This window comes from Schistocerca cancellata, chromosome 7 (assembly GCF_023864275.1).
Source record: "Schistocerca cancellata isolate TAMUIC-IGC-003103 chromosome 7, iqSchCanc2.1, whole genome shotgun sequence".
NCBI lineage: Eukaryota > Metazoa > Arthropoda > Insecta > Orthoptera > Acrididae > Schistocerca > Schistocerca cancellata.
In genome coordinates, this window is record NC_064632.1 from 47,827,442 (window position 1) to 47,843,107 (window position 15,666).

At 39.2% G+C, this 15,666-nt stretch overlaps 1 pseudogene; it reads right to left on the reverse strand.

Annotated features, from left to right (window-relative positions):
• Window positions 1-14,644: 14,644 nt before the first annotated feature.
• Window positions 14,645-14,762, reverse strand: LOC126093845 (5S ribosomal RNA; annotated as a pseudogene).
• Window positions 14,763-15,666: the final 904 nt, after the last annotated feature.

A 15,666-nucleotide genomic window follows, 5' to 3' on the forward strand; every position in this document is an offset into this window, starting at 1 on the left:
TCGTTCCGTTGCTTATACTTAAACGGCTCTGAGCACTATGGGACTTAACTTCTAAGGTCATCAGTCCCCTAGAACTTAGAACTACTTAAACCTAACTAACCCAAGGACATCACACACATCCATGCTCGAGGCAGGATTCGAACCTGCGACCGTAGCGGCCGCGCGGTTCTGGACTGTAGCGCCTTTAACCGCTTGGCCACCATGGCCGGCTGCTTATACTTAAACAACATTTCTTATAGTCTTTAAACGTACAACATTAGAAATAAATAAAAACGTAACTACAAGAATAAATGAGAACCGCAAATAGAAAAGTTAAGGGTTGTTAAAAATATTTGTAAACAACCTGTGTGACAACACGTAAAACATAAGCTCAACGAAGTTATGCACCAACCTACTTTTTCAGGTAAATGTTGTCAAATTTGTCCCTGGTACATTACGTGAATCAGTATTCTTCATATAATAAGTCACTTGAGAATAGGTCACTGCTCTCCTACTGACGCAGGTATATTAGATAGACGCAGTTTAAGATATTAAAGAGAAGAGTGTGTTCGATTTCTGTCCTTTGCCTTTACGATTCACTAGACTTACCTTTATATCATGGATACATACAACAGCAAAACGACTCAAGTGTAAAGCAACTTTTCATGCAGGAATTTCTGCATCCTACAGTGTTGCTGAAGAAAAGTCGGTGTACAGTTTTCCATGATAAAGGCTGAAGTCACGGAAAGCTGAAAAATCTGCCACCAGAAATTTTATTTCATTAATGAAATGCATTTGAACTTGTGATGTTGTAGATATTGTTGTCGGACTGGGATTCAAACTCACATCTCCTCTTTTGCTGTATTTGGCCCTTTTGAGACGATTCAGTTACATCATTCGTTGTTTCCCCAAGATTCAAAACTCCTCAAGGTCTCCGCGAAAATCTTGATTGGAATCTTGTCACATTATAAAAATTGGCGCCACGTCATTTGAAGCAGCAGCACGAGAACGCCAAACTAAAGGTGCAAAATAATTATAATTTTTAACGTCTTTTCGTGCACTGTCAACACTAACGTAAAACAAAAGAAGGCGGCGAACGTCTACACATTTTTTTTAAAAATATAACTTAAAATTACTTACTCGATCCATATAGTAGCAATGATTAATTATTTGTACATGCATCAACTTCCAAGTCATCCACCTTCCCGCCTGTCTTACGCAGTTATGAAGACCGTTCTAAATACATGACATGTCAATTACTGTAGTCTATGACTTATGCAGGGACAGATGAATTTCCCAACGGTAATATCGCTGCAGGTGATTACGCTGTAAAATATATGCTATGTGAACAACGGCGGGGAAATGTCAAATTCGTCGCGATAAATAATAACTGGCTAATTACGACGCACAACGCTGTCATAACGAAAATTAATTTGAAACTCATCGCCGGCGCAGTGATCCAGGTATGTTATTATGGCCACTAACAAGACCACAGAGCCACAAATCTCTCGGAATGTCACGGATGACTACTTTATCCACAAACGTAATGATTAGGATTTCGAAATTTAACATAACATGGAGAGGAAAGCGGTTTTGACATTTGAAGACCCATTTAAGCGGTGGAAAAGTGCGTCAGGAACTCGGAAACGAGTCTATGTATCAGGCATTTATTTTTTGGTAGTCCCAGATTACCTGCTATTTGGATGACGGTGACTTCTCAGCCAATACTCTCCTATTTTTTCCCCAAAATTGCAGCCTGTAGTATGTAGCTTTGGCGGTGTAATAGTCCCGTTTTCACTGTATTTGTTTATTTGATCCGCTCCAGCCTGTACGAAAGATAGTTTCATATAACATTACAATGACCAACGGAAAGTCGTCTTATTCAACGCATAATGGCACTAAAACGAATTGGTAATTTTAAAAACTCGTAATTATAAGTATACACATAAAGAACTACGCTAGATAACTTTTGTTGTCATAAATGTTAAATTATTTTGCAATAAATAACTTTTAAGAAATATTTAAAAATGTTGCAATGCCTCAAAAGGTTAACTGTTTTCGCTTGTTTATATCATGTAAGCAAAGTGGTAGCTACTGGCCGTGGCAATGTTTGTGTAGTGCTGTGTAATCAATATAACTAGAGAAGATAACTATTGTTCCCAAAGTGATCTTGTAGCAGGATGAATCCCATGGATAAAAATGACTCCGTATAACGAACCCCGCTGAGCTACAGTCACTAAACTGTCTGTAACCTGTGATACAACTGGAAACCGCTAGGCAACTGGAAACGTGTCATGGTAAACCAAAAATTGTTTCAACACAAAAGGCGGTTAATAGCGGTTATTTCCGAAAACTTTTGAAACGCTGATACGTCTTAAATTAAATTATGATAACTCATTTAATAATTAAAATCAATGCTTTAACGAATTTAGCAAGAAATTAAATACTATTAGCGGCAAATTAGCAACGTAACCATCAAATTCCGCAAAACAAAATCATTTACTTTCGCTGAGAGTTTCTCAAAAGGCACCTGAACTACACGCACCTATTGTGCAGGCAATGGCAAACACTTCGTGCAAGATAACAGTGAAAGCATCAAGAGACAATGAAAGGGATATGGAACTCTTAACATCCACCTTATCTAGGATAACTGAGCCGGTGACCAGGTTATTCCCCTTTCCAAAAAGGGTCATCGAACAGACGCACAAAAATACCTCTGACGTCGGTTTGTTGCAGAATTTTGAAACATTCTGTATGCTGGTGGATTACGAAATTTCTGGAGACCGAAACTCTCCTGTGTAGGAATTATGATGACAAGGATGATTCATTGTTCCTTGACGTCCGGAAGGCGTTCTGTACAATTTACTACTGCCGTCCAATGGACAAAAGAAGAGCGTACGGAATTGCAGATCTTCTGTGTAACGGGATTAAAACGTTTCCAGAACACAGGACGCAGCTTGTCTTTCTCAAGGTAGACAAATCTTCAGACGCAAAAGTAAAATCCGGCATAGTCCAATGGAGTATTATGGGACCCGTTTCGCCATATAGTGGGTTGTTAATAATTAAAGTGCAGCTACTCAAGGAGATCCACTGTGGGCTATAATTATCGAATGGCAGCGAAACTTTGTAGATATGCTACTGCGTAAAAGCAGAACCGATTAATACTGGAAAAAAATTAGTTGCAATTTTAGCCACCAGGTGCAAATTTGGCGCTCTGGCAGCGAGATGACGTACGGAAGCATTTCCACATGCAATGCAATACGAATGGTACGTGGACAGAAAAGGTCAAACAAATAGGAAAGGCATAATGTCGATTTTATTACTAACCACCGCTTCCACAACTACATGAGTAGCGGAGACAGATTTGCACCACGGGCCCAAATTTAGCTCTATTTTATTCCGGCGTATATCGGTCCCTCACTATCGCATTGGTGTACCTACAAAGTTTCGCTGCGATATGATAATTGCAGCCCACACAGGACTCATTAAGTAGCTGCACTTCAATTATAACCAACCGCTATGTGTAGTGTATAATGTCAGAAGTTCCCTGAGGACTTTTGCGGATGGTACTGTTGAATAAAGAGAAGTCACAACGCTAGAAAACTGTAGCGAAATGCAGCAAAGGATAGACCCATTACGAAGAGGTTAACAACTGACCCTCAACATAACGAAACGTAGTGTATTTCATATACATAGACAGCAAGGTCCGTTATTTTACAGTTACACTCTTGCAGAAGAATACGTGGAGGCACATCCATCGAATATCTACGAATACGCGTGTGGGTCGATCTGAAGTGTAAAGACCACATAAAACTAACTACAAGTAAGGCAGATGCCAGAGTGAAATTCATTGGGAGAATCCTCAGGAAATATAGTCCACCTACGGAGGAGGCAGATTACAAAACCCTCGTTCGACAAATAGTCGAATATGGCTCGTCACTGTGAGATCCGTACCAGATAGGGATGGACGGAAATACAGAAGATCCATCGAAAAGCAACGTCTGTCGCAACAGGTTCATTAGGGAGGAGCAACGTATTTCGCAACAGGGTCATTTGGAGAAGAGCGTGTTTCACAACAGGGCCATTTAGCAAAGGCGAAAGCGTTACGCAGATAGTCAGCCGACTACAGTGGCAGACACTGAGACATTTTTGATTTAAAATTCTCGCCAGTCTTAAAAATTGGCCATATATTTAACGTCACGGGAAACCTATTTCTATCTGGCAACACTGGATTGAACTGGCAGCAGCAGTACACCGTTGCGGCGAACGTGAGTTGTGGGGATTCACGTGCTTGCTAACACAGTCTCCCTTCCGCCCCGCCATCACAAATCCAGAACACTGTCTAGTCTATGATACATCATAGCAGTCTCCGATGCCAGTGAACTTGGAAGCGATTTGTGTTATCGGTAACAAAACAATAATTTTGTTAGTAGCTAGTTTCTTAATGGGAAAAGAATAAAAGGCCTTCATATGATGCGGGCTATGAATTGAAAGTAGCAGCATATCTAGAAGAACATGGAAACAGAGCAGCTGAGCGGCATTTTGACACTCCAACAAACAGCAAAAACCATTCGCGATTGGCGAGCTAATAAAAAAAGAATCGAAAAAAATGAGAAAGACTAAATTTGTAAGCAAGAACCGAATGCAAAATGGCCAAAACTAGAAGATGACGTATTAAAAAGGCTTCAAAGACTCCTCAAAATGGCTTTGGAATTAATACAAATACGATTCAAATACACGCTCGTAAGCAAGCGTGACAGTGGAATTTAGTAGACCTTAGGGGTGGAGTTGTTTGGTGTAGCAGGTTTATGAAGCGTCATGGACTTAGCATGCGAATTAAACACAAAATGTCACAGAAACTGCCACAAAAGAACGAAGAGAAAATATTATCTTTCCATCGCTTTATGATTCAACGTCGAAGGAAATCCATTGTGGAAATAAGCCAAATAGCGAAAACGTACGAAACTCCTCTGTCATTTGATGTTGAAAGGTGCTAAAACTGTAACTATAAAAAGAAGTGGGCGTGAAAAACTGCACTGCACTGTTATCTTTCATGTAACTATGGATTAACAGAGTATGAGAGAGAAGGAAATGTGTTTTATTGAAAAAGAGTTCTCTTACTGTGCTAGATCATTTTAGTAGTCAGCTGAAAAGCTCTGTGACAGAGAAATTGAGACAGGGAAATACAGAGCTTGCTGTTATTCCGGGAGGACTTACTTCACAACTGCAGTCTCTTTATGTCTCAAATAAACTATTGAAAGTGTGTATGAGAAAAGATTGGGACAAATGGCTGACGGACGAAACTCATCATTTATTCACTTTGTAGGGAGCTTTCAAACGACCTACAATTAAACAGATGTCTCAATGGATAAAACAGGCGTGGTCTAAACTCCATTCACCGAAACCAGAGACGACGGAAATTAAAAAATGAAAGTCGTGTTTTTTATACTTTGGCACCTGAATATGATAAAGTGATCCGAGAACTACCTTCCGACACCTTTTCTTTACATTACATTAAAAATAGTCACTGAAAAAGAGAAATATTTAAGCTTTCTGGAAAAGTTGTTTTTTCGCGTTGCTCTATATTTATCACGCAATATCTCCTAAACTGTGTGTCGCACAGCAAAATAATTATATAATTGCCTTCAGTACTATATTTTGATGACGTCTGCAAATTTTCTGCCCAGTAGGATCAGTGATAGTCAAGTAATAAATTAAAATCTCAAGTCTGGTGCAGAACTTTTACCAAATCATCATCCGAAATATAGTAAGCGACAAACTTTTCCCCTTTAATTTTTTTGTTGGCGTGTAAGCGAGAAAAGTTTCAGAAAGGTTTGAATTTAATTTTGTAGTTTGTTTTAATGCGATGGGTGCAACCGTTTGTCCTTTATGAGCGATGCATTGTGCGATTCGCAGGCGCGGCGCTCACTCAGTGTGGCCGTCTCAGTTGCAGGTATGAGCTCGTTAGTGGGTGTTGTGCAGCGGTGATTTCAGGATATCTTAAGGTCTTCTGTAAAGACGCTTGAAAGACTAGTTGTTGATTATTAGAGTACGTATATGTGTTTGTAGTCACGCTGAGCATTTACTGTTTATGTGCGCATCCAACAGAATCGCATGGTTTCTTAATTTAGATATTCACTTATTTCATTAGCATTACATACGGCTGTCCTCATTATATCATCCACGGATTCAGCGAGGGAGGTCGACGTGTCAGTTCTGAGTCCACCAAAGAAGCGAATAAAGAAGAAATCATCAAGTTCTTCTGAGAAGCACATGGTGCTTAATGTGTATAAAACGGAACTGTTACATCCAGAGCAGTTGATGAATGACATTGTATCGAAAACAGCTGCAGCTACAGGTGTTGGACGTTCTTCAGTGTATCGTGCGATAAGTGAGTACAAGACCACTCACTCTTTGAAGTCTCCCAAGAAAGGAAAATTACGACAGAAACTTTCTGAAAGTTGATGACTTCGATAGAAATGCGATACGAAGGAAAGTACACGAAGTTTTTTTTGGTAACGAATTGCCAACAATTGACAAAGTGCTTACAGTCGTCAACGAAGATGCAAATCTGGGCAATTTTCGGACAACTACATTTTAGAAGTTATTGAGAGAAACGAATTTCAAATATGTCCGGCGTGGGCGCGATAGCATGCTAATAGGGATTACATGATGTTATGGAGGCGGCGTTATCTTCGAACCATTAAACGGTTGAGAGATGAAGGCAGACCCATTTACTATTTGGACGAGACATGGGTGAACGCAGGACATACTCGAAGCTACGTCTGGTTAGATGACACTATAAATTCCTCAAAACAAGCGTTTCTGTCCGAATTATCCACAGGAAGCAAGGGCCCATCAGGTAAAGGGAAAAGTCAGATTATCGCACACATTGGCAACAAAGCAGGGTTCGTTGAAGGATGTTTGTGGACTTTCGAATCTAAGAAAAGTGGAGATTATCATGAGGAGATGTGCGCCGAAACCTTCGACAAGTGGTTTCAAGATCTTCTACCTTGGCTTCAGTAAAATGCAGTTATTGTTCTTGATAACGCGCCGTACCACTCTCGGAGAAAAGAAAAAGTTACCAATGCGAATTCCAATAAGCACGAAATATCAGAGTGGCTAAAATCTAAAAACATCGATTTCGAAGGTGGTGTGTTGAAGAAAGAACTTTTAGATATAGTTAAAAATCACAAATCAGCGCACAAAGAATACGCAATAGATGAAATGGCGAAGAATGCAGGGAAAATAGTTCTCAGAATTCCTCGTACCACTGTGAATTAAAAACCATCGAGTCAGTGTGGGCCAGAATCAAAGGCTACGTTGCAGCGAAAAACAAAACATACGAAATGCCGGAAATTTAAGTACTGCTAGAAGAAGCAGTAAGAATAGTGACTGCAGAGGATTGGAACGAAGTGCGTCCTCCATGTCGTAGAAAAAGTGGAAACTCAAATGTAGAAATTAGACTGCATGATAGAGGAGAGAGAGCAGTGGTTTGTTTTAAACCTCAATGAAGATAGTTCAAGTTCGACAGAGTGAACCTTGTTTCGTCCTTTATCATTATTATTACTGGTACTGTTATTAAAATTAACAATTAATTGTGTTTGAATGCCGGCCGGAGTGGCCGTGCGGTTCTAGGCGCTACAGTCTGGAACAGCGTGACCGCTACAGTCGCAGGTTCGAGGCCTGCCTCTGGCATGGATGTGTGTGATGTCCTTAGGTTAGTTAGGTTTAAGTAGTTTAAGTTCTAGGGGACTGATGACCACAGCAGTTAAGTCCCATAGTGCTCATAGCCATTTTTTGTGTTTGAATGGAGCGTTTTGTTAGCAACTTGAATGAAAATAAATCTGCTTCGACAGAATAAACTCAGTTTAACATTATTGTTAAATTTATTTCGTACATAGTTGCCCAGGTTGCTCACGGTCAGCTGTGACAGCTCGGCAGGTAGCCGAACGCCGCCAGCTGCAAAGCGTGCGCCAAGGATTTTCCACACCCCTACGTATCACTTGAACACCGAATGGTTTCTCTGAAAACGAGCGTAGTCACTCACGTGACACTGTTTATGATGCGTCCCAGTTCTCAGTGAATAGACTTAATATAGTGAGAGAAGGCATTATTGTTAAGTATGTCACGAAGTGCGACATAAGTAACACTGTAGTGAAGAGCATCACATATATGAAGAGAACAATGATGACGACAAAGAGGAGGAGGAAGAAGAATGTTGTGTCCTGCCTACTCGTCGAATAACGGGTGCCTAGGAAACCTGCTCCTCGCATCGCTAGATAGTAATTCAAGCCAATCGTATTAATGAACTTTTATTACTGTTAGATAAATGACAATAATTTAATTTTGAAAATTTACAATGATGTGTTGCTAGCAATGGGCGACAGAAAAAATAGAAGAACATGGAAACAGAGCAGCTGAGCGGCACTATATACACTGCCTAATACAACTGAAACAATACAGTTCCCAAGTCGCTGCTGTAGAGCTCGCAGAACGGCTTGTCTTCAACTGGCTGCGGCCAGTCGGCACTTCCATTCTCTTCGCCTAGAGGCCGCGGCTGTCTCGTTGTTCTAGAGAGGGGTTGGTCCACATACTATTGGTTGACGTCTTCTTCACAGCCCTCTCTGCTTTAACATTCCTGACCGGCGAACCGGTGCTTGACTTGAGCCAGGAACAAAGAAGAAGAAAGTTCGAACGACGATTTTCAGGTATTTTAAAGAATAGATAGCTTTCATAAACTAATTGGCCTTGCAAGTAATACTAAAAATGGTAAATGTGTTACTTTTCCAAAAAAATTGCTTGACACCGAGGTATGCTTCATAGTTCATAGCGTCGTATAGTCTGTAAAATACGGTAGCGCCCTCAAATGTTTATCTTTCTCGCTTCTTATAAAACACCCAGGAAGAAAATTTATTTGAGGATGAAAATTAACTTTCAAACTGGATCGACGAAACCTTATCTCCGAATCAGCAGTTTTCTACAGGGGTGGAAACCAAAAGATGCCCGAGCATCAGAGATTGTTTTAGTTACAGTTATAAGCATTCTATAAAAATTTATCTATAAATGAAAATACTGAATATTCTTTTTTCAAAACTTGTCTCCATGTGTAACGTGAGCTTTAGACATCGTATTCAAGGGTTGAGCAATTCTGACTATGGTTTGGCCCTGTGTTGTGCATGTGAACAGTGCAGTGAAACTAAACTTTAATCCAAGTGAAATGCTGAATTTGAAATAATTAAAATAAATCTAGTTAGATCCCAAAAAAAAATAATAGTCTACTTAGTGAAAACTATTTATTTTTAACTCAGTACTGAACTATGTTATGAAGGTTGCATAACATGAACTACAACGTTTGGCTTGAAATATCCACGAAACAAAATACTACTCAAATGGGTAGCAAACAACTTTAATATTAGCTACACTGTTTACTGTAAATTAATCTGCTTAATAAGCGCAAATACCTGAAAATTCTGACTTTAAAATGTTTGTTCACAAGAATACAAAGTGAAATCTACTCTGAAATAAAAGTAACTTACCTCATGCTTAGCATGCTGTTTTGTGTCTGTCATAATGACATTCTCGAAAGCAAATAGAAATCAGCTGATGCAGCAGCTCAATAAAAAATAGACTGCTCATTACAGAATGTGTTTTTTACTTGTCAGAAACAATCAATGGCTTCATGTGGTGTAAGGTTCAATGCACACACGGTAAAATATTCAAAACTTTACTATTAATGATGGAGGAGGATTTTACTTTAGAGGAAGTATTTCTTGAAATAATAAACTCTGATTATTGTCAAAAAAGACTGTACATCATAAATAGAACCTAACAATTACGAAATTCTCACCATGCAAAAATTACAGACATGACAACCAATTGTGTTATTTGAGACATAATTAATACAAACAGATCAAATTAACACCGATCATGAAAGTCGTTAGTTATCTGAGAGACAAAGATTCTTCATTGATAGTTCTGATAAAAAGAAACATTTCATTCTTGTGCATCCGCTGGTTACATTGAAAAATTCCTTCAAAATTTTTCTCCATCAGTAGTAAGAATAACATATGTTTACAGACAAGTTTTCATCTTCATAATGAAATATTCCAGATAATTTCTGTAAGATTCACAAAAATCAAATTTCCTCTAAAAACTCAACTGCTTGCTACTGTGTCTCAAAGAAGAATGCCATGACTAGTGACACACCACAGATTACTTTAAACACAGAATCAAGGACCTTATTCACTGCTAGTGTCGCTCGCTCATTCATCTTCGTCTCAGTACAATAAAGGTGAACTATTTACAATTGCAGAAAATATATGAAACCCTTATAGTGTGAGAGGGTACGTAGTAGTTGATCAAGTTTTCTTATGCTTTTCTATTACATTTAATAAACCAAATGTAAGATTGGAACCTCCCCACACGAAATATGTAATATTATTTATTAATGATTCTAATATTAGTGTAAGCTCAGAAAAAAATTTGTTCCCATTTAATGTACCCACAAAATTCTTTTTCTCATTTAATATAAGCTCGAAACAGAAAAATTCCTAAACCTCGTAATAAAAAATAAATTCAGTAACCTGGAAAAATTTGGACGACAGCAGTGTTGCGTCATGGCCCTGTAAGATCATTCTGAATAAAAAGCAAAAATTCTCGCCTCGATAAAGTCGGCAACTATCTGCTCTTACAATAGCTTTTCCCGGCACAGCTCTGTGCAATTCTGGCCTATGCATTTATTATTTATGAAAGGAAGGAAATGATTTTTCTTTTGCAACAATCGGAATGATCATGCATTAAAAAAATTAATTCTTTAAATTGAAATGAATGATTGTTAGAAATTAGACAAAGATTATTATTAGGACATTTTTAAAAGATTTACATGTGAGTTTACATGATGTTACTAGATATACGCGAGGCTGCTTTTTTACCTTATACAATAATACTCAGGCTCCGGCATCGCTGCATCGCGACCGGCCCACCCAACATGAGACACCAGACAGGACTGACCAGCGCAGACAGGCAACTGCTCGCTAGCAACAACTTACTGCTACTGCTACACAGTTCGTACTGCAGTCAACACTGCTCTTTGGTCTCAGATTCTCGTATGATATACGCGAGGCTGCTTTTTTACCTTATACAATAATACTCAGGCTCCGGCATCGCTGCATCGCGACCGGCCCACCCAACATGAGACACCAGACAGGACTGACCAGCGCAGACAGGCGACTGCTCGCTAGCAACAACTTACTGCTACTGCTACACAGTTCGTACTGCAGTCAACACTGCTCTTTGGTCTCAGATTCTCTTATAGCTTAGATATCGCAGGTAGCGCATACCTCTTACAAGGTGACTGAGTGAATAGTCAGATTCACACCTCACATGTGACCTTTACACATAACAATGAGAAGGTGAAGACACCTAATGTAATTCGCCAGTTATGAGACATTTCATCTAGCGAGTGAGAACACAGAAAAGTCAACATAATTTTAGGCATCTAGAATGAGCACAAAACGTCCGATTGGCGGAAACGCACTAGGAAGGAGAAAAATACTGAAGTTTCGATGCACTTTGGTACAAGAACATTGCAATTGGTAGACAGAGTTTCTACAAAATAAGAGGAACACTGCTACTGGTCGAAAAGGGCCGTGACATGGAGGTAGAAGGATTCCAAGTGGAGGGAGGCAATTCTGCCATGAGTAGGACTAGAGAGAAATTTTCGTGTTCTCTAAAGTGACATCAAGTGCATAACGAAACGTTTAACGCTCCGTACAACACAGAGAAGAAATTTGTGTGGCCACTGCATTCACATTGGCCCGCAGCTCGTGGTCGTGCGGTAGCGTTCTCGCTTCCCACGCACGGGTTCCCGGGTTCGATTCCCGGCGGGGTCAGGGATTTTCTCTGCCTCGTGATGGCTCGGTGTTGTGTGATGTCCTTAGGTTAGTTAGGTTTAAGTAGTTCTAAGTTCTAGGGGACTGATGACCATAGAGCCACTGCATTCACAGCGGCTGCACTTCAGCTAGAAATTAGCTGTAGCAACATTTAGCTCCATCTGTGGAGAACCTAACCAGCAAAATTAGTTAATTGTTCTTGCGAGAACTGATAGGGCATTATAATATGCATGCTGCTCCAACCATGCACATGTATATCGCCACATAATGAGGCTAGGCCTGGGTACATGTTTTCCTTCATATTGAGAAACACAGAGAAAGGTTCTGCTGGAAAGTTCAGCAAAGGCCAGAATAGTTTTGTAGGAATTTCAGTGGGAGAGAGCGGCCTTGCAGTTCGCAGCACATTGCAGGTTAAGGTAAATACTGCATGCAGAGGTGTAAACTTTGGTGGTTCACCAGCTTGCGTCTACTGTAAACTCGAGCTGCCTTGGGTAATCTTGCGCTCAAATTTGTCACTTAACTAACCATCTACCGCAGACTTTATTGTCATCCTAAATAGTACCAAACTTTGAACCGGAATAGGACGATTTTCGTAGTACTGACCAACATCATATGTGTAGAAGCGGTTTTGTAAAGAAACTTCCAATTAAACTTTCCTAATATTGTGTTTACTATTAATGTTCTTTCAGAGAGTTAATATTTAACATTGTTGTGTATAAAATTATTTCACTTTTTGATGTTGGCGAGATGTGTTCAAAATTGTGTAAATGCATGTAATTTTGTGAGAAAAACTGCGACAGTAAAATTGTCATTTCACCTTACACAATTGTTTTTAATCCAAGAATAAGCAACGCAACTTACACAACATGAAGCTCTAAAAAATTATGTGCTGTTCTAATCAAACGAATTACAGCTTACCATCTTTAACGACAAAAGCCTATTATAAAAAACAATTAGTATCTCTAATACGAGCTTTCCCAAAACATCATACATATTAATATCTTATGCACTGTCCATCATGGTGTGGTACGTGCCTGTGTGAAGTCATGTCTATTACCCAAGGAACATTTTGCGATTACCATGAACATATATAAACCTGGCAAAGAGAATCACAATTAATAAATTACCGAATGCAACATGTAATTAGTTATATGGTTTATTCTCAAAAAACTAAAAATTCAGTCGATACAAACAGCGATGTATGAGTTTTAATAAGGGTGCAATGACACAGGTTGTCAAACATATCATGTATGTTGGGGGGGGGGGGGGTTCTAAATGGAGGTTTGGAGGATAAATTTCTACTTAAAATGGAGAAGTTTGTAACTCGGTAAGACAAATCTCCTAGGTCTCCAATGAGATTACAACCAAGAGATACAGCATCTTCCCCTTCACAAAGCGAGTGTATTACCACTTAGCTACTGAGGAGCTGCTGAATTCAGTATTCTCCAATTGGCATAGTGACTAACAATACAGGTAATTCGTAATGTAAAATACCAGATTAGCTGTGGAGTCTGTCTGGAACGACCTTCTTGAAATCAAATAACAAAACTGACACTCCATTATTACACCTAATCAAGAATCATTCAGATTAATTATTGGAAATAATATGAAAACAGCATGTTAAATTAGCAGGATGATTCTTAATCAGTCCAGGAAGTAAATCATTGGTTAAATAGTTGTATTCTACAGTGTTGCAAATTATGTATTATTCTACCTACAGGAAGGACCAGTTATATAGCCGATGCATTGAGCCAGCTAGCATGTGGGCAACTTAATCCTCCAAGCCATGGAGGTGCTGGCTGCCACCACATTCCCTAAAAACCGGAATACATATAGTCTATCATAATTAGTTTTGTTCACAATCATTTAGCTATTAGTTACGAATAATATCAAATACCACTGACTACACATCAAGCATTATAAATAAAAACCAGTAGTAATTATTTGGGCCCATCTGTTCAATAGCTGTCACAGCTATTATTGTTTAATTTCTGTCTTACGATTACTGCAAACTAAGAAATCATTTGCTGAAAGAAATTCGTTTATTTAGTATCGTAGTAGTATTAACATCATGAAAAAACAATATTCTTTTCAATATTATACATTTTGTAACTGTTTTCCTTAAGTATACTTTCTTTGGCAATACACCTGATCCAATAATACAAAAACTGACTACAAAATGCGAAAATTGATGAATATATTTCATTATGTGCGAATAACATATAGTTTAAACTCAGTAAAGGAAACTATGCAAGGAAATCTTGCACAATGACCAAAAGAATAGAAATCAAAAAGCCTTGAAAGAAGTGAAATAAGTGAATGAGTATGGTGCAAGTTTAATAATGTTCGAAAACGTGAGAGATTATTCCGCAGTGATTACTTTATTTGTTACATTTATCTGCTGTGTTCAGTAAGTAACTAAAAAACAGTATAATGTTTGCACTGTATTAATACAAATGAATTGCTTCATACATTCGTAACTTTATGACAAATGTAGTCTGCAATAAAACAAAGTATCTATGTAGGATCGTCCCTAGATCATCTGAATTAACAAGATAACACATCTTCCCGCACAGGCCATGAAGGCCCAAAGGTATGGACTGGCCGTCCTGTCATGCTCAGCCCATAGGCGTCACTGGATGCGGATATGGAGGGGCATGTGGTCAGCACACCGCTCTCCCAGCTGTATATCTGTTTCCGAGACCGGAACCGCTACTTCTCAGTCAAGTACCTCCTCAGTTAGCCTCACAAGGGCTGAGTGCAACCCCGCTTGCCAACAGCGCTCGGCAGACCGGATGGTCACCCATCCAAGTGCTAGCCCAGCCTGACAGTGCTTAACTTCGGTGATCTGACGGGAACCGGTGTTACCATTGCGGCAAGGCCGTTGTTCTTACCACTAGGTTAAAACATACTTTTGGAATAAAAAGGTCTGTATGTGCAGCGCATTGTGATACTGAAGTAGTGTTAGTGTACTAAAACAAAGGTATGGAAATGTAGCGGTGGATGCAGACACATAATGAAATCCAGGTAACTAATTTTTGTTGCCACAATTAAGTCGATATGACTGTTTCTCCATGAAAACTAAAAATTATCTCAGCAGAAGCAGTTAAAGCAAAGTTTAACAAATGTACAAATGTGCAAATTTTTCACCCTTATTCCTACAGGGTACTAAATTAGGGAGCCAAGGAACATGTGATGTACAAGACTTCTAAGGATTTCGTTATCGATTGATACCACAGAGTGGTTAAACATTTGGTCCCCAGTATTCCCTTTGAAGGGCAAACACCTTACCGCTGAACAAACTGGTACATGTAACAGATACAGCTTTCTCTTTGACCCTGCCCAAGAGAGATAATTTATACCACAAAAAAGAGATTACATGTAGTTTCAGCTTGGAACGAGCTTTCTCTATTCAAAAACATAAATTTTCTAACTCGTGTCCTCTCTTAAATGATAATCATTCAAAATATTTTATCGAAATGGCAACAAAATACCAAGTTAATACAGTAGGACAATCTTCAGCCACTCCAGGAAGTACGTGAATGGTCACTGTGTTACAAAATATACAATAGGAAGTTATCACGTCTCCGGCTAGTGGCAAGAAAACTGCATTTCCACAGCTGTGCAGTTTCTTGAGTGCTCCTAACTTGCATTTCAAAGACACGGAGCAGACAGCCATCTGTCAACACCTTCGTAATTGTAGTGGTCTCTTATCGCCTTTCATTATGAGTATTTGGTCATGACTGCTAAGCAGCCTGATCTTGCTAGAACCTCGGCTGTCTATTGTAACGTA